Genomic DNA, 19,513 nt, shown 5'->3' on the forward strand with positions numbered 1-19,513 from the left:
CAGCCAGCCCTCTGCAGGCCCCCAAAAACAATATATATATATATATATATAAAGCTGCTGGAGCTCCGAGAAGAAGAAGAAGAAGAAGAAGAAGAAGAAGAGGAGCGCGCGCCTTTTGTCTGAACGTGACTATGAGACGTTTTTTTTTTTGTTTTTGGGGACGTTTAAGACGCAGGAAGCTCAGCAGGGTCAAAGTTATTAAATATCCGCAAAAACCACCAAAACACGTTTATAATAAGAAACCCAGAAGACCCACATGATTTATTATTATTATTATTATTATCTGTTTACATGATGACATCACAAACAAATCTGCGATTATTTCGATTCAAGATTGAAGAAACTTTATTGTTTGTCTCGTAATAACAGAAATTCCTGTTTGACAAACGTGACAGTTAAACCGTTTTTTTTTTATTTCCGCATTGACGTGACGTTTCTGATACAACATATTCAATAAAACACAAGTATCAACCCAAAAAAATCACTATTAATAATCAATAATCTAATGTCATAAAACATATCTGATCAAACTGCATCTTTCTGACACGTGCAGCTGTTGTTTTACAGTAAATTATGATTTATATGAAGACATATATACACATTTATATTACCTTTAAAATAAAGCAAAGTTTATTTATGTAGCACATTTCATACATGAGAGTAATTTCAAAGTGTTTTAAATATTATTTTAAAAAGGAGAAAAACAACAGAACATTAAAATATGAAAATACAGAAACCAAACAATCTGTTGTTAATTAACTCAGAACTTTGTTGTTTATTTGGGAAAATGTAACAAGAAAGAAAAATATTATTATTCTTCAAAACAGAGAAAGTTTACAGGATTTAATGTTTTACATTAAAATAACAAGTTTAAATTAAACTAATTCATCCTGATCAAATTCATAAAACATTTACATTTCTTTATTTGAGTGTTTTCATGGGAAAAAAAACTGATTTATGTGTTTATAAAAAAAGAAAAATCACAAAAAAAAGAAAGAAAAGCAGCTGGAAGCCAAAAAATAATCTCTCACCTTTTTTCCTTGAATCAATCAGTTTAAAAGTATAAACGAATGTTGCTGCAGCTCCGTCGACTCACTCGGATGAATCACAGGACGACGGTTTGTCTTCAGGAGAGAAAGATGAACAGATGTGATTTCAAGCTGCCAATAAAGGAAAAGATATGTGGAATAGAGAAATGCCCTCCGGTTACTCTGAGGAGTGAAATGAATCATCACTTCAACTTCCTCCAAATATTTGCCTATCTGCCTTTCTCTCAAGTTTATGTCATGCAGCGAGAGAAGAAGAAGAAGAAGAAGAAGAAGAAGAAGAAGACTCAGGAACTTTATTTGCCAGCTTAAAGTGATGAAGAGGAGATGAAACTTTATTTATTCTGCAGCAAAAAAACCAGCTGGAATTTATTTTTTTATATGATTCTCCAGGATAGATAGATGGATTTTTATTTAAAGCTGCTCAGAGTGTGTGTGTGTGTGTGTGTGTGTGTGTTGATGCTGCTGACACAAGTCCACTGTGTAATTATTTTGGCCCAAATTACTTATCGAGTGAGCATCTTCCTGATGAAACCAGCTATTTCCTCCCGCCTGGAGGTCATCTGTCATCCAGAGCTTCATACTTCCCTTATAGGAAGAGTTTGTCTCTTCTATAATCGCTCTGGAGCCTGTCCAAAGAAAGTATTCCCCTTCTTTAAAAAAAAAAAAAAAAAAAAAAAAAAAAAACCACAGGGTAACAGTAGGCTGAGAACAATTTGTCAAATTCAAAGGTAAATGTTGTGACAGGCTGACTGGATCTTTGCCTCTACCTGTTTTCTTCCACTCTGCTGCTGCTGCTGCTGCTTTCAGATCTGCAGGGAAGGAAAAGAGGAGGTTTGCTTTCATACGGCCTCAGTAATGATCCAATAGAAGCAGAGAAATATGATAATATCATTTATTCACATGCTGCATTTCTCCATGCATGCATAATTGCATAATAAAAGCATAGTGTGTGAAATCACAGGGTGTGATGCAAATTTCAAAACAATTAGACAAATTAACATTTCTCTACCAATTACACAGGACTGTATATATATGTGTGTGTGTGTGTGTGTGTGTGTGTGTGTGTGCAGCAGTGGACTGTGTGTTTACATGTGAAGCAGAGGGACTGCAGAGTACAGACAGTAGCCACGCACTCGCCCCCCGCGGCTACGAAGCAGCTTTAATTTACATGCAAATGAAGGCAATAAAAACAGAGGCAACACTGCTGCTGTCCTCCCCGCTGATGATGATGAAGAAGAAGAAGAAGAAGAAGAACTGTATGATGGGATGTACAGTATCCGTATATATATACGACCAGGAGGGAGAGAAAACACAAAGCCTGCAGGAAGAGCTGAGCGAGGATCAGCTCCTGTGTTTCTGTCCTGAAGAAGATTATCATTAAAGTATTTTTTTTATCAGCAGATAACAAACATAAAAAGCCTAAATTATCAGTAGTTTTAATAAATGAACAGCAGTGACTGAAGATATTTTAAATCAACAGATTATCTGATCAGATTATTGCTTATGGATTTGCTAACAGACTCATTAAGTTTGCTGTCACTACTTGTGTTTATCATGTCATAATGTTTAAGTGTCGTCTCTAAACTCCCTCGTTCACACATGCAAAACATGCAAAACTATAAACAGGATTTAACTGAGTCAGTGAGTTTATGTATCACACACACACACAGATAAACAGAGTATTATGATGTGGATTTAATATCAGTATCACTCTAAAACAACGTTCTTGTTTAGAATGATAAGGCAGCAGCAGCACACACACACGTAAGTTTGGATTTATTGAAATATTTGCTGCTAAAATTCAACGTCTTTATACCGACACATGAAGAATCTGACAAAGTTTCCCAGCAGAGTTCTTGTCAGACGGAGCTTGTACGTTCACCTGCAGACCAACTGCAGAGCATTGATCATGTGCTAGAATGAATATGATCAATCAAACCTCAGCGCAAATATCATACATCATACGTTGGACGACGTTTCTTATTTATGTGTCTGGCTGCTGCTGCAGCGGCGGCGGCGGCGGCGGCGGCGGCAGCAGGGGGGCTTCGGCCTCGGCCATTTCTGGAGAGTCCGGTGTCACGTCGAGGGACGGAGAAACAGAAACCCCCCCCCCCCCCCTCCGTTCACACACCCTGCACCCAATAACTCACCCCCCCCACCACCACCCCACCCCTCCGAACTTCACTCTTTGAAGTCCTCAGCACACACACACGCATGGGCAGACGAATCGGGTACACAAACACACACACACACCGGCTTTACATGCATGCAGACTTGTATACATGTGTTCCATATGCACACACACACACACACACACACACACACACAGTGGCTGACAGTGTGGTGGGTGGTGCAGGAGGAGGCTATGACTCTAAACTCCACATGCCTCCCTCTGTCTACCAGCCTGTCAACAAGTGAGCTGTGAGGGACAGCGGAGCAGTTGTGGCACAAATGGCTGCCGTTGTTTTATCATAGGCGAGCAACAAATGTGGCATTGAGATGTACAGGCCTCCCACACTGCTGCTGCTAAACACTGTGTGTGTGTGTGTGTGTGTGTGTCAGTAAGCTGTGTAAATCATACATGGATTAGCTGGTAGATGGTTTTATATATATGTGTGTGTGTGTGTGTGTGTGTGTGTGTGTGCATCTGCCTGCCTGTCTGCTGGGCAGTGTGCGTTCAAGGATTACGCCGCTACATCATTTACTAAACATCTGATGTTTTTGGCCAGTAGGTTCACCTTCACCTGTGATGTGAAGCAGGAAGTCTTCGCTTTTATTCCTTTAATTGTTCGTCATAAACACTAAAAGAAGTTTCGGTGCTCGTGAACGTGTAAAAGCGGCTTCAGATATCGCTGTTTGTATCCGTCTCCTAAAAAGTCACGCTGGTGTTTTTGGGGTGGGGGGGCAGTGGGGGGGGGGTTTAAAGCTTCCTCAGCCCACCTCCTCACCACAGCCCGCCGCGTTTCCTCCCAGACGAAGCATGCAAACAGGATTAGCTCATCCTCACACAAGAGCGTTTCAAGAAGAAGAAGAAGAAGAAGAAGCGGGTTTGATTCCGCCGCTCTTCAACAGGACCGCCATTCAAAGGGCCCCCTCGCCCCACCTCCACCACCCCCCCCACCTCCACCTACCCCCCCACACACACACACACACACACCCGCTGAGGCGACGCCATTTTGATTCAAGACAGCCGGTAGGTGAGCGGCACCCCCCCCCCCCCCCCCCCCGACTGACGGAGTGCCTGATGTGTTTGTGGATCTCGTCACATATAAAAGTTGAACCTGAGCTAAAATCATCAGAAAGGTCTTGAAGTTTCTTGCGTCGTTTATAACATGACAACACAGACATATGGCAGCTGTAATTGTTAGTGACAGTCAGCTTTAAACACAACGGTTTGTTTGTAGTGTCACTGATGTTACTACAATCTTTAATTACGTGAGGCTCCGGATTTCAGTACAATCCCACCATCCAAGAGAACACACACTCCCACTTCAAGAAACCACCAGCAGGCAAACGCAGAACACCAAAACACACACCAGCGTCTTTTTTTATTTGTTTTCCGAGCAGCGCCGTAAAACTGTCTCCTCCGCTCTTTTCCGGGCGTCCAGTATGAAAGGTTAAAGAAGTAATAAAAGTGACAGCGCTGGCATTTCCCCAAATCATCTGTTTGCAATCGCCTTTTACTAAAAGATTGTCAAACAAAATGGCAGCGCTGCTTATGTGTGGCGGCGGGAAAAAAAAAAAAAAAAAAAGGAAAATGGTTTCCTGCAGCAGAACAATGAGCTGTGTTGAGTTTGGAAATAACAATGAACGCTATGAGAAGAAGATGTGATGCTTTTTAATAAGATGACAGACGAGGTTGTTTCTCCCTCTGGAGCCGAACATCAATCACTAAATAGATTTACTGTTTTATTCTCTTGAAATGAGACAGAAAACCGTCTTTTACTGCATGAAAAGTGAGTTTTATTACATTTTAATTGAATCAAAAGGCAAATAAACATCCACATATCTAAATATACACAAACAACCAGTATCAATAAAAATGGATTCAATTTAAATCTGCTTGTTTAGTGTTTATAGCAGCATCAGCAGGAGAATATAAACAACAACAGAAAATTAATCCTCAACTATTCTGATATTCAATCATTTTGATTCATTTTGAATGTGAATATTTTTCTTTGAGTTTTCTTTGACAGTAAAACTGAAAATCTTTCAGACACTTTATGGAACAAACAACCGATCGATTGATCGAGACAATAATCGACAGATTCAAGTTTTATACGATCGGTTTCCAGCACAGAGAACTTTATTAATAACACAACAACAGGCAGCACATGACTCACTTTATGATCTGTATTTTTTATTGTTTATAGTTAATAAATATCTGTGTAAATACAGTCAGATGTGTCTCTACAGGTTTTACGTCTTCTTATTCTGTTGAATGTATTTCAGTGACAGTTTGTGCTGCAGGTTATTTTGTTGTTTTTTAAGAAATTATGTTTTTTTATTGTTTACCAGAATAAAACAAATCAACACAAACATCCTCTGCAACACTGCACAAGCACAAACAAAAACAAACAAACAAACAAACAAACAGAGAAACTATTTTTGACTTCCAGTCTTTAACTATTGAAGTCAGATTTGATTCCCAAAATTTGAACACTAACTTTTTGCTCAATAAGAATTATCGTCCAGTCGAACGGATCCTTTATCTGAACCAGAGAAGAAGAAATAAGACACTTCAGCCTTGTAGTGAACTAACTAATAAAACATGCAGCAGAGTCTCGTTTCATTCTGCACTTGATGAATCTGAAGCTTTGATGTCAAATCTGCAGATTCACACAGTTTTTATTGCTTGTTTGTGTTTGAGTGAGAAAAGTATTAAAGACATTTAAAGGCAGTTATTGAATATTGAACAGTGTCAACGTGTCACAGTTTGCTGTTGTATCGACTGTGTGAAGAGTTTTTCAACCTGCAGGAAAACAATCATAAAAAAATAGTTGATAACATACTGAGATGTAATTATAAGCAGATAAAAGGACATTTTTTAAATTAATTTACAGTATTTTGCAACAATTATAATATTTTATATTATTAAAACTGTGATTTTACTTTTACTCTGTTATGTTTATGAGCCTTAATGATTATATTTGTCTCCACACAGATCATTTCTGTTTGTGCTTTGCCGTATCATAAATATGTATGAGTGACTGGGAGGAGGTTTTCCATCTCGGCAGCGGAGCAGACATTTATAGAGGTGTCAGAGACAGATAATCGAGGCGAGGGCTTCTCCGCATGAAATGAAAATACTTTGTGCAGGAGCCTGTGTGTGCAACCTCCTCTGGGCAATAATAGACTCGCAGCGCGTTGTGATATTGAATCTTATCGTATTCTCGCCTGATAAAAGGCTACATGGTGTTTACAGTGGAGGAGAGATGGACAGTAGCTCCGCCGTTATTACTGAGCAGCACAACGCAGGAATGCTATCAGCTGCGAGTATGCACACACACACAAACACACAGTAATGAAATGAGAGATATTAATACACAGAATGGACTCTAGTATATATATATCTATATATAGATATAGATATATATACAGTAATTGGTTTATATTGCAGGTCTGAAGATGTGTTTGTGTTTCAGGTTGTCTGTGGTTTTTCTAATCTGTTTAATATAAACTCACATTAGAAATGTTAGTGGAATAAAATGTGTCACCAGTTTAAAACCTTCACTGGAAAATAAAACTCATCTCTGAATTTATTGTACATTAATCTCACTTTTACTTTTAGGTAGTAATTGTCTCTTTTTTTTTTTTTGGAAAAAAAATGTAAAAATTCTGTTTTCAGCTTCTTAAATGTGAATATTTTCAGTTTTTTTTAGTCTTTTATGACAGTAAACTGAAGATCTTTAGGTTGTGGACAAAACAAGACATTTGAGGACATTTTTCATCTTTTATTGATACTTTATAGACCAAACAACTAATCAATTAATTGAGAAAATAATCGACAGATTTATCGATAATGAAAATAATCATTAATTGCAGTTAATTATAAACAAAGTTATGTGAAGAATGTGGATGGATGAACGGTATGATCACATTTTTATGATAATATATTTGACGTTGATATCTGGCTGTAAATGTCTTATAAAACTGCATTGATCCATATTTATATATTGACAGTTTGATAAATGATGTGTGACACATCACAGACTCTGCTGTTCCCTCCAGCTGTGCTGCTCTTCTTCTTTAGCATCTTTTAGCTCCTCGTTTTGGTTTTTACTGCCCACGACTTTAAAAAGAAAAAAAGAAAAAAGTTCACGACCTGCTCGGCTCCAAACGGCAGACAGACACAGTTACAGCTGATATTTCTCTCAGGAGCTGATAGAGAGTAAAAAAAAAAAACAGCTAAAAGAGAGTAAATATGTGACTTACATTCACCAGGTGGACACGAAACACGACTCCACATGCTGACACGCTAACGTTAGCGTTAAAATGTGTTTACAGCTTGTTCCCAAACCACAATCTTTGCCTCCGTTTCCTCTGAAGTTGCCTCTTAATTTGCATTAATGTTAATTTTTCACCATATGTGTGTTATAAATATCTAGAAACAACAAAAATAACAGACATCTGAATAAAAAACAACAGTCATTTGTCTTGTTAAAAGTGGTTCTGGTGCAGCTACTGACAGAACAACACTTCCTTCCAAAAACATCTAAAAAAATAAAAATAAAAATAAAAAATGATTTATAAGACTTTGTTATGATCTGACACCACTATGTTGGTTTCCTTTAGGCAGAAAAAGTCATAGTTAGAAAAAGATTGTGTTTCATGGTCATTTCAGGCATTTCAACAAACAACCCAAGCTGTTGTTTTTCTGTTTGACTCGTAAACTCAGACTTTAACAATTCTGCAAAACCCTGAATTACACTCAGTGACGCCTTTCAATGTGTTTATTCTGCACGGGAACGACGGCATAAAGACTGTAAAGCGTCTGTAGGGGAGGTGCTGTGGTTCCAACGTTACCTGCTGCTCAGTGATTTTAATCCGGTTCTTCTCTGTATGTGAGTCATTTTCACCTCCTACCCCCGCTAATAATTACAGCTGCACCGATCGGATGTTTCTTCAGTGAACTCGATGCTCCTCCTGTCGTTTCAGTCCCGTCCAGGGTGACGTTCCCTCTGTGTTATAAAAGTGTTTGTTTTTTTCCTTGTGCTGCAAAAATGTTTCTGATAATCTGACAGATGGAAACATGCTAACACCAATATATCGGCCTGTTTGTGAAACCAATAGAAAAAAATAAAACCATCAGGGGAGAAAGACCCCATAAAAGCTCAACACATGGGCTGTAATGTCAGCTGACTGGCTACCAATACTGATATTCTTATCAGCAGCATGTTTATAGTGTTTATAGGTAAACAGTGTACAAGTTCGTTAGATCAGCTGTTAGCAGCTCCAGCTCCTCCTAGATTACTGTGATACTGAAGAAAACTTAAAAAATGTGATGATTCTCAAGCAAGTTCTGAAGCCTCTTTAGTGGATTTATGGAGGTTTACTGGCGATGGACATCAGAGATAATGATCCTCGGGAAGTGAAAGTCACACTGAATGATATCAATATGTGTTTCATGTCTGTGTGTTCAGATTTGACTGAGTTATGACTCGGAGAAGGAGTGAGGCTTTTTTGGTTTTGTCCTGCTCGTCCAGAACCACCATTAGTTAAATTACAGAGGAGCACACACACACACACACGCACGCACACACACACACACACACGCACACACACACAGTATTTCATTCCCTGCCTCCTCTCCTCCCCGTGATCTTCATCCTGACTGAGTGGAGCTTAAGACCGGTGTGAAAATCAGACTTGCAACACGCCCATTCACACCCATTGCTTCCACTTTGCTGTAAAACCACTACTTCCTGCTCTGGAAGGGGACGGTGAGTAAGCTGCGCACGGCAGAATCATCCGATATGAAGGTAAAAAGGATCCACGCCGCTGCTCCAACCTGTCCTGGGCCCGAGGCGGCTGACATACTGGAGTCTGGGTTTTTTTAGGGGGGGGGGGGGGTGATTTTCACAGCACTAGACCGAGGTTGGGTGGCGATCAATAGATTGGGTGAAGTTTATGGTGTGTTAGGTGTTGATGTTTTAAATGATAGTGTATTTTTGCAGAAAGACAGACACACACACAGAGAGAGAGAGAGAGAGAGAGAGAGAGAGAGAGAGAGGTGGAGAGGCTCATCCCATGTGTTCCTCAAAGAGTTCAGGTTACAACTGGGAGGCATTTTGGGAATGGAGCTTAGCACAGACCGTGGCTAACAGCTTTAACACCAGCGAGCGTCATGTGTGGTCCCTGTGGAATTCTGTATGTGTGTTCAGTAAGAGAGAGAGAGAGAGAGAGAGAGAGAAAGGCATCGCATGTGTGTGTCTGGATCTGTACCTGCGGATTTCATTCACTTTATATATATGTGTGTGTGTGTGTGTGTGTGGAAGTTTGTTGAGTTAAAAATTAAAACGTCCACATTTATATAACGTTTTGTCGATTATTTAGACCAGCGACCTCAGAAGCCTTCAGCTATCTGTCTGACGATGATTTAGCTAGCGGGTGCAACGGCCAATATTTCGGGGTATGCAGTCATATCAGTTGATATCTGGGCCAAGACTTCTTCTTCTTCTTCTCTGCGCCGGTTGTTGTTTACAGTCCGATTAGCAACTTGAGACGGACATTTCAGCTAATCTCTATCAACAGATACATGCATATGAAAGCTAATAAAAAGCTAAATCGTCGTCAGATGATAGCCGATGGGCTCTGAGATTGATCTGTTCCGTCTCTTTTGCTCTACACACAGACTGTTTACCTGCAAACAAAAAGCACGCTCAAACGCGATTGGTCGAAAGGATCCAGACCACAAACCAGAACACATCTGCCTACAGATAATAATCTCTGTTATAGACCAACGCGGAGCCTCACTGGAGCGTTTCTGTGTTCACATGTAAAAACCAGAGTTGTTTGTTTCTTTACAGTCAGTGTTGTCCGACGCTGCTGAGTCGGCAGACACGGTGTAGATCACAGGTTTCACTGCTGGTCATATGGATGTCATGATGTCATCGGCAATATTTTTGGACTCCAATGTACACTGGCAGGCGTGAAGCGAGTGTGTGTGTGTGTGTGTGTGTGTGTGTAGAGGGTTGAGAGGTCAAGGTTTTTTTCTTTTTCATTAAAAGTAAAGCATTAAAATGATCTATATTTTATTGATGATGCCACGTTTGTTCTGCATATTTGTAAATCTTTACGCTGAAGCTTCATATTAGCTTCAGATAAACTTTTAAATACATTTTTTTGCACAGAAGGAGGACTGTGGATTTTGTCCTCCATCACTTCCATTGTAAGGTCATTATGAAGGGATCTTCTAATGGTCAGTATGAACAGGAGGAATGATTACAGCAAGACAAACAGCTTTAATGTTCATTTGGGCTCCTGACTGATGGTTTAAGACACACTTGACAAACTGTGATTTGTCCTTTAAGTGAACAAAATGAATTTAATGTTAACTTATTAAATATGTCTTTTTTTGCAGCCTCCTGGTTGAGATGCTCACCACATAACCTGCAGCTAGTTTGACATTTTTTGTGATTTTCTTGTGACTCCTTCTGCATATCTGGTGACACCAAGTGGATTTTTGACCTCAAGGTTGGGAAAGGACGCCTGTATGTCTCTAATATTTTAAAAAAACACACTGGAATCCTACATTTCCCATAATGCATTTCATTAAAGCCTCCTTGCCTGTAAATGCCTACATCCATAAAACTCCACACACAAAGTTTGTGACACGGTCTCTCTGCCTTTTCTGTGCATCCATTTTTATCCTCCGAGCTCAAGCCGAGATAACCCCGATGACATCACTATGACATCATCAGGGTCATTTTCTCCATGGTAACCCCGCTCACACAGGTTGAGTAACACTCCTCGTAACAGGTAAACTTACACAACAATCATGTGTAAAATTGGTGGAATGACCCTTTAATAATATTTAATTCTATAATTGATTTGTTTATTTATTTTATTCCAGACTTTTATTAATTTCTCTGTAAAGCACTTTGGTCTAAATAAATAAATTGACTTGATAATGTCAGAAAAAAGTTTTTGCATGAGAGAAAAACACAGGTATTGTCCTTTAAGAGAAAGATTATCACTGTGCCGTGATATAATTGAGGCAGCGCTGCCTTAATTAACTGGGCAGTGTGTGTAATCAGCTGAGGGCGGTGTCGACGAAATAAAAAAAAAAAAAAACGGCTAATTAATTACCTATAGCTGCTGTTACAACACGTCACAGAGGCACCAATTAGCTACAGGACACGCCACAATTAATGAGAAGGATTAGACGGGACGACCTTGATGTATGAGTCGCAATCTGCTAAAACACCATATTTATTAGAGAAGATGCTACAAAAACCCAGGTTCAGACGACGAGCCCGGATTCAGGTCAGGTCAGCTCGATTTCTGAGCTGAGAGGCAGCAAATGTGGCGACTACGTGGGCGATTCTGCGGGAGGCGGAGAATGAGGAATACATAAGATTGTGGAGCATAATTCTCGCTCATCGCTCATCCACAAGCAATTGGTTATATGCTTTTTAGCGAGGCTGAATGGCCGCCTTTGTTGGATCCTAATTTATCATCTGCCCGATTCCAGCATGAGGGGAAATGTGCTGCTTTTCCAGGGGACCCTCCAGCGTGCAGAACTGCACAGCTGGTCTGTATAAGCTGCCTGAGACACTGACTGATTAACTTACTGCAGGTGCATTTGCCAGCCTGCGCGAGCCGGGGTCCGATTCAGCAGCAGTTGCTCTTCATCACCAGCGTGTCTGAGAGCCTCTTAAAAGTGTTAACCATTGAGTTTATGTTGATATATGCAGGAGCACATTGTCTGTAACAGATATGGAATTTGATAAGTGGGAATGTCAAAGCTGTTTGGTGCAGAGTTGTATAATTAGCCTGGCAGCATATTTTTATGTTTCTGATACTGTGTGCATCTTTTTATATGTGTGTGTGTGTGTGTGCACCCACCACTTGTCTGTGTCCATGTGTGTGTGTGTGTGTGTGCTGAAGTTCATATTTGATAGCACCTCCTAATTCCAGCCACCCATGTCCTTTCCCTCGCTTGCCAAATCGTAATCTTCCAAGAAGCTGGTTAGAAGCAGCCCATAAAAGCTCTATCATCGTCCCACGATCCCCCCACTTGTTCCCAGAGCTGAACTTTGCAAAACCGCTGCATGTGCACCTCAAAGGTTTATGGACTCTCTTAGTGGTAGACTTGGAGCCGAGGACTGGCATATGGAAACCATTACACAGTTGCAAGAAACAGATTTGCTTTCAGCTCCCCTTTTGGCGTGGAGGCGAGAGAGAATGGAGGGAGAGGTCAATCACGTGTTTGCGTGTAAACAGAAGAGAAAACCGCTTTCGCAAATGAGTGCTTTGAGAGTTTTTTTGTGAAGAGCACCTATTCCGGGAGGCGCTTCGTCACGGCGGGCGTCTGCGGACGAGGGAGGTGCGCAGTGTTAGTAAATGGCAGCGTTGACCCCACAGAGGTCAAGATGAGCCTCTGTGTGGTCTCTTTCCAGCACCTTACATCTGGATCGTATGAGACACTTCTCACACAGAAACACAAACTAAAAATACCACACATTTTCTCTCTGAGAACATACACTCCTCACAGGAAAGATCTGACTTTTTAAGAAATATATTAAGGTAATGATCAGCAGATTTCTTATATAAATAGGAGTTCACTTCACTGTTTTGTGTTACGTAGAAGTTCAGTCCTGATTGTATATGTTAGCTTGTAGGACACTATAATAGCTTACATATTGTATCAGTTTGATTAACTAGTAACACCTTTAGGTCAGAGGATATACTATATACACACTAAAATAGCCAGAGATACATATCAGTGTATAGGAGGCGGTATGTTTGGAACAAACTGGTTCATACAACGTGTCAACTTTCCACGTCTGAAGGCGAAATTCTTTATAGACCCGATCGGGAAGCAGCTGTTCTTTAGGTGCAGTTTAACCAGGCCTTCATTTACCAAACCGACCAGTTAGTCTTCATCCTGAAACACCTCAATGTTCACTAACACCTGTTATCATTCAGCTAGTTGTGGAATGAAGGAGCTGCGGTAGATAAAGTAAAATATTTTGTTCAAAACTGGCCAATAAAGAAACGTTGGAGGTGAAAAACACGTTGAAGGACGACTGGACTGAGAAATACATGTTTATCCTGCCAGAGGGAAGCAGGAGACCTTTATGTTTGATTCACAATGATAATGAAGAACACAAACAACAACCTCAAAACTGAACCAGCTGAAGATATCAAAACTCCAGCAGAATAATTGTAAAATCAAACATTTTCAATAATGAATACAGTAAAAACCTCACTAATAAACACTTCCAGCAGTGTCTCTGCATGGCTGTTTCACCCTTTTTTTAGTTTAAGAAGTTGGTCGCACAATGAAGGCGTCACTTGCCGTTCATGGACAAAAATCTGGAGTTTTTGCGCTGAAATATCATCTTGTAAAGAAGCTTTACTGGACCTTTGATGTTATAGCAGAGCAAGAAACAAGGAAAAAGAACCAGGAGTAATACATACAAACACAATAATATACATCATAAATATTAAAATACTTGGATTATACACAGGACCTGACTTATGGATTGTAAAAATATAAGATGGTAGATGTAGCTATAGTTATATATATATATATATGTTATATAGGTGAAGTAATGAAAACAAAATGCATTAAATATGCAGTGGTGTTACCTACATATATATATATGTATATATATATATATATATATATATATATATACAGTACTAGGCCTCCACACACACACACACACCGTACATACACACTAGGGACGTGCAGAGTATTTGTATTTGTGTTCGAAAAAAAGTGGAAAGAGGCTCAAAAATCCTGTTTTTATTTTTTATTACGCTTTTAATATTTTTAGAAAATTATTATGATTACTGAGCTAAAACTTGACTCATCGCCTCATTGCAGACAGACCTCTACCTATTTATACACCCATAACACAGAGACAACACACTGTGTAACATGTAGGGAGGAATTTCAAAGGCGATTATTACTTTGCACTTTTCATTTATTGCTTATTTCTTTACAACCTAACTTTGTGGAAAGGAGAAGGGGAGTTCATGGAGAAGAGCTCTTTGCTTGTGTCAGTAGCTCAACTTTATCTCTGGGGAACACCCCCAACAAATAATTTTTTAAATATTTGTATGAAACACATATTCGTATAAAACCCACTATAATGTATTTGTATTCGGGCACACCCGTAATACACACATACACATACACATACTATATACATACATATATACACACATATACATATAAAGGATGGAGGAGTGTGTGGGGTGAGATGGTTATTAATAGGAATGAAATTAAAAGTAATAAATAGTATGAAATGAGAATCTTGTGCAGTTACATGAAATTTTAACTCCAGCAAAAAAAGTTTAGCTTTTCAGACATTCTTTTAATTCTCTCAAGACGAATGTTTATCACCCTGCCAGTTGCTGTATGGTTTATTAACCGTATGGTATCTGCCAAAAAACGCAGAGGGGCCATATGTGCTGCCGTGCTGTTAGCGACAGAGCTGCTGTTACAACCTGCTACCTGCTCTCAGCTCCCACAGGTAAACCCCTGATACTTTGTCTCTTCTGAGTCTTGTGATCATTATTGTTCCTTTTCACACAAATGAAAGGGATGTTCGCTTTACTTTCTACCCTGCTAACAGCGCGCCGAGCCGAGCGAGGCTTCACAGTTCTTTACACCTCAACCTTAACAATCGACCTTAACCTTCTGCTGGCGTTGTGATAGTGGCAAAGGTCACGCAGACATGGGATGAGTTTTAGGCTTTAGAATCAGGGCACGTCTGACCGTGTCTAATACGGTTCAAGCCAGAGGTAATGGCCTTTACCTGTCTGCCCGGCCGCGCTGCAGCTCGCAGACAGAAGATGAGACGCCTTCCTCCTCTTCCTCACCTTGAACAGCAGCAGCAGACACCACACACACACACACACACCTATCGCCCTTACACCTCCAAACACACACACACACACTACAGTATCTGCTAATACACACACATCCATACAAACGTACTGCACACATACACAAACATGCATATGTATGCAGAAAAGCAAACACAGAATATATGTTTATTCCCATATATGTACCTGCCACTCACTGCACACACACACACGTTCATGAATATATACAATACATATAACATGAAAACACACACACACACACACATACTACAGCTGGCACACATCTATGGTTTAGATATGTAATAAACACAAATATACATGCACATACACTCACTGAGCACTTTATTAGGAACGCCTGTGTAATCTAATGTAACAGCTCTGCCATAAATTCTACTTTTACAAGCTTATATATCTTCAGTTTTTGTTGACGTTGTTCACTCATCCACACACAAACTAAAATCATCATAATAATAATAATAATAAATAACATCCATATTAATCATCCACCACTCATTTACTGATACAAGTTTTTCTTCCTGAACTCTCAAGCATTCACCAAATAAGGTGCCAAGCTCTCACATGTGTGTGTATACTGTACATATATATGTATGTGTATATATATATATATATATATATATATATATATATATATATACATACATATACTAGAGCTGCAATGATCAGTTGATCAACAGAAAATTAATCAGCACCTATTTTGATAATTAAATAACCATTTCTTTTTTTTTAAGCAAAAATGACAATAATTGGTCGGTTACAACTTCTCAAATGAGATATTTAAGCTTTTCTGTGTCATACATGATAATAAACTGAATATCTTTGGATTTTGGACTGTTTGTCGGGAAAAATAAGACATTTAAAGACGTCACCTTGGACTCTAAGAGATTGTAACGGCTGTTTTTCTCTCATTTCTGACATTTTACAAACAAAATGTTTAATCAAGAAAATAATCGTTAGTTGCAACACTTTATTAAGAACACTTGTGCAATCTAATGTAATCCAACACAACAGCTCTGCCATACATTCTACATTTACAAAGTTTTTTTGTTGACATGACATGTGAAATGTGACCCCGACTACACACTGCTTTTTGTAAGACGTCAAAAGCCAAAAAGGTTGGAAACCACTGGTTTCATCTTTAACAATGTGTTGTATTTTAAAAGCTTGTTATATTATCCATTGTGTCAAATCTTCATCTGAAAAGTAACTAAAGCTGTCAAATAAATGTAGTGGAGTAGAAAGTACAATATTTCCCTCTGAAATGTAGAAAGTAGCATCACATGGAAATACTCAAGTAAAGTACAAGCACCTCATAATTGTACTTAAGTACAGTACAGTATACTAGTTAGGAGCAAACATCGAGACATTCTTTCTACGCGTGCATACTTGGCTAATTAACAGATTCTGATACTTGAGCAGATACTTTCCATCACTGTGAATTCTATTGGAAATATAAATTGCTTTAAATCAACTCTGCTCCTTTAAAAAATCTGGATATTTTGCGGCAAAAATCCGAAAAAAAACCCATAACTGGATACACACAGATTCCCAGACATACGACACCGTCTTACCCGTGCACATTCACAACATGCATCAACATGCAAACAATACATAGAAAAACAAATACTGCAAAGTTGAAGAACTTCCCCACACACACATCTACACACAGCAAGCACCGACACGCTAGCTAACAGCGCTGCAGCCGCTGATCTACAGCTGCTGAAGTTCAGCTCTGGCAATTCACCTGAAGGGGATTGAACATTCCTGCGCCATCAGTCAGAGTGAGGCAGGACTTCAGCTCCCTTGTATGTCTCAATCCAGCCTCTCTCTCTGACAAAACGCATCACAAAACCTCAGTGTCTGATAATTGATCACACAGGAGTGGACGCTCGAGGCGACGACCAGGCAGTAACAGATGAGTAAGAACTGTTTACAAAGATAACATCTGAAAACATATCTCTCTTTGTCTTTTTATGTCAGATGTGGGAAAAATTAAAAATGAGCCAGCTTCTTACCCAGCATGTTTTTGTTGGATCGGTTTTGGTTGATGTTACTGTTTATCCACCGAGTCTGATTGCTCTGCGGCACTTCAGCTTGTATGCTGAGTCAAAGTAAAGTCTATCTTAACCGCGGTAAACGCGGCGTCGGACACTGATGTATCAGTTACAGCAAAGACGAACGTTTGGCTTTTAACTTTGGTAGCAACATTTTTTGGTCGGACGGCCAAAATTGTGTATGTGTACTTCCTCTCTATCACTCTTTTCTCTCTCAGGCTCTTTATGTGTTTATGTGTCGCTGACTTGCCTGAAACTGGAGTTGTATCATAATTCTACATTTTACTTTGTCGATAGATTACTTAACAATAAATCCAACACCAAAATATTAATATTTAAAATTAACATATCATAGACTGTCACAATAAATGTGTAGAAACCTGCAGGTAATGTGCTGCTCTGTAACTCGCTGCTGTAAGGTTTTGTCCTTATTTCAGTTTGACAAACTCAACAGTTTCATGACACAGTGATGCTCAAACCTCAATCTTTAAATCATCTAAAAAAAAACATCTATTTGTTCTATTTTTCATTCAACTCTTGAACTTATGGCAGTTCACCTGTCTATGTGTCTGTGCTGCTGACAGGATGATACCAGACATTCATAAACATTAGTTGGATAAATAATATTCATGTGTTAATGACATATATGCAATAATAACTCTACTCCTGATCCACTCATGGGAAAGGGGAGAGATGGTATTAAATAGTAAACATTTCTTCCACGAATTTCAAAGATTAATGTTTGGATTGATTACAGAATATTCTTATTAACGAAACTCAACTGTTACTGACACTTCCTATCAAAAGTTAGTCACTAAAAAGGAAATGCACCCGGGTGCGATCTGTTGTGGCATATATCTCAGGAACGCAAGGTTGTAGAGACTCGGGAGTGGGTGGCGTCTTACCCTAACCCCTACCCCCCCTACCCTAACCCTAACCCCTAACCCCTAACCCTAATTCATGTACGCTGAACACGTCAGACTTGGTCCCATGTCTCTATGACTTACCGTTCCTGAGATACAGGCAATTTAAAGTATTCCCGCCAAGTTATGCCATGTCCCTAACGTTACAGGAAGTCGGGGGTGTCACCATTGGGAAGCCCGACCCCGAAAATGAGGGGGTGCATACAACTTCCCAGTCCATAGCACCTTCCTATCAGGAGTTATTAGATATTGAATCTTGTAAACATATTATATTACAAAGTTAAATTGTCACTTTATTAACATAGGAAAAATTCAATATTCTCTCATTCTGGCACTGAACCTCAGAGAGACAAGCTGTTTTTTGGATTTTGGACATTTAAACACAGACACATATAGACAACACCATGTCAAAAATAGCAGTCCAGCAGTATTGGCCAGATGACATTAAGATTGTGGGGACCATGAACCGCGATGCCCTCCTGGAATTGGTCCAAAGGTAGACGGATGTTGCAGATTTTCTGCATGCAGACTTTCATCTGCCAGTGCATGCAACAACTGTGCTGGAGATCTATCATCATCTCAGCTTCGCCTATGATGTGGATGGTGTTGTGATGGAGCTGGAACGCATGCAGGCGATCCAGGGTGGTATCCACCACCTTCTGATGCCCCAGCTACGACCTGGTATGCTTACCAAGCAGTACCTGTCCCGAACACCTTTGGACGTGCAAGGGCGCTGGTGACAGAGGCTGGTCAGGATGTGGAAGAATGTCTGGTGCAAGACCTCCTTGCAGAGGGCCTTGTATTTTTCCCTGACATCAAGTTCCAGGACCTGATGCAGGGAAAATAGCTGTGGTGGAATTTTAAGGATTCAGGTCCACAGGGGTGATCAGGAGCCCCTTCCCATTTCCATGGCAGTCTCAAGGACCCTTCAGGTCTTGAGCAAATTGAGAGATGTTCTCTCAGTTTTGCCAGGAACCTGGAGGTGTACCGGGATCATGGCATGCAATGGATGCCCATGGTCCTTGAGAGGCTACCAAAGGGGATGGAAGGTAGTCTCCTGCTCAACACGCTCACATGTTGATGAATGGTGGGTTTGTGGACTTTGTCCAGCTCAGGGACGTCCTACAGGAAATTTCCCAACATCAGCCGCAAAAGCTGCAGGTTCAGTCCAAGTTCACCTTGGACAAAGTCAGGAATGTCACAGTCTGGAAACTCCACCAAGACATTTCATACAGGCTGGTGCCTCAGGTGGCACCAAAGGACATTGAGGGTGGATGTGTCCAGCCCCTAGAAAATGTCCAAGAGGTGGAGAATCAGGACGCCATCAGGCCTCCCGTCCGGTCAGCAGCCAAATTCATGCCTGGAAACACGGAGTGTGATGACGTCGTGAAGCAGCGTGGGA

At 40.0% G+C, this 19,513-nt stretch overlaps 1 long non-coding RNA gene across 1 annotated transcript; it reads right to left on the reverse strand.

The window, feature by feature from the left end:
* Window positions 1–6,847: 6,847 nt before the first annotated feature.
* On the reverse strand, window positions 6,848–9,557 carry LOC137192270 (uncharacterized). The gene is made up of 2 exons (XR_010930547.1): window positions 7,485–9,557; window positions 6,848–7,341 (listed from the first exon to the last, which is right to left on the reverse strand). It is a non-coding gene; the product is annotated as an uncharacterized lncRNA (long non-coding RNA).
* Window positions 9,558–19,513: the final 9,956 nt, after the last annotated feature.

Source organism: Thunnus thynnus, chromosome 11 (genome assembly GCF_963924715.1).
Source record: "Thunnus thynnus chromosome 11, fThuThy2.1, whole genome shotgun sequence".
Classification (NCBI taxonomy): domain Eukaryota; kingdom Metazoa; phylum Chordata; class Actinopteri; order Scombriformes; family Scombridae; genus Thunnus; species Thunnus thynnus.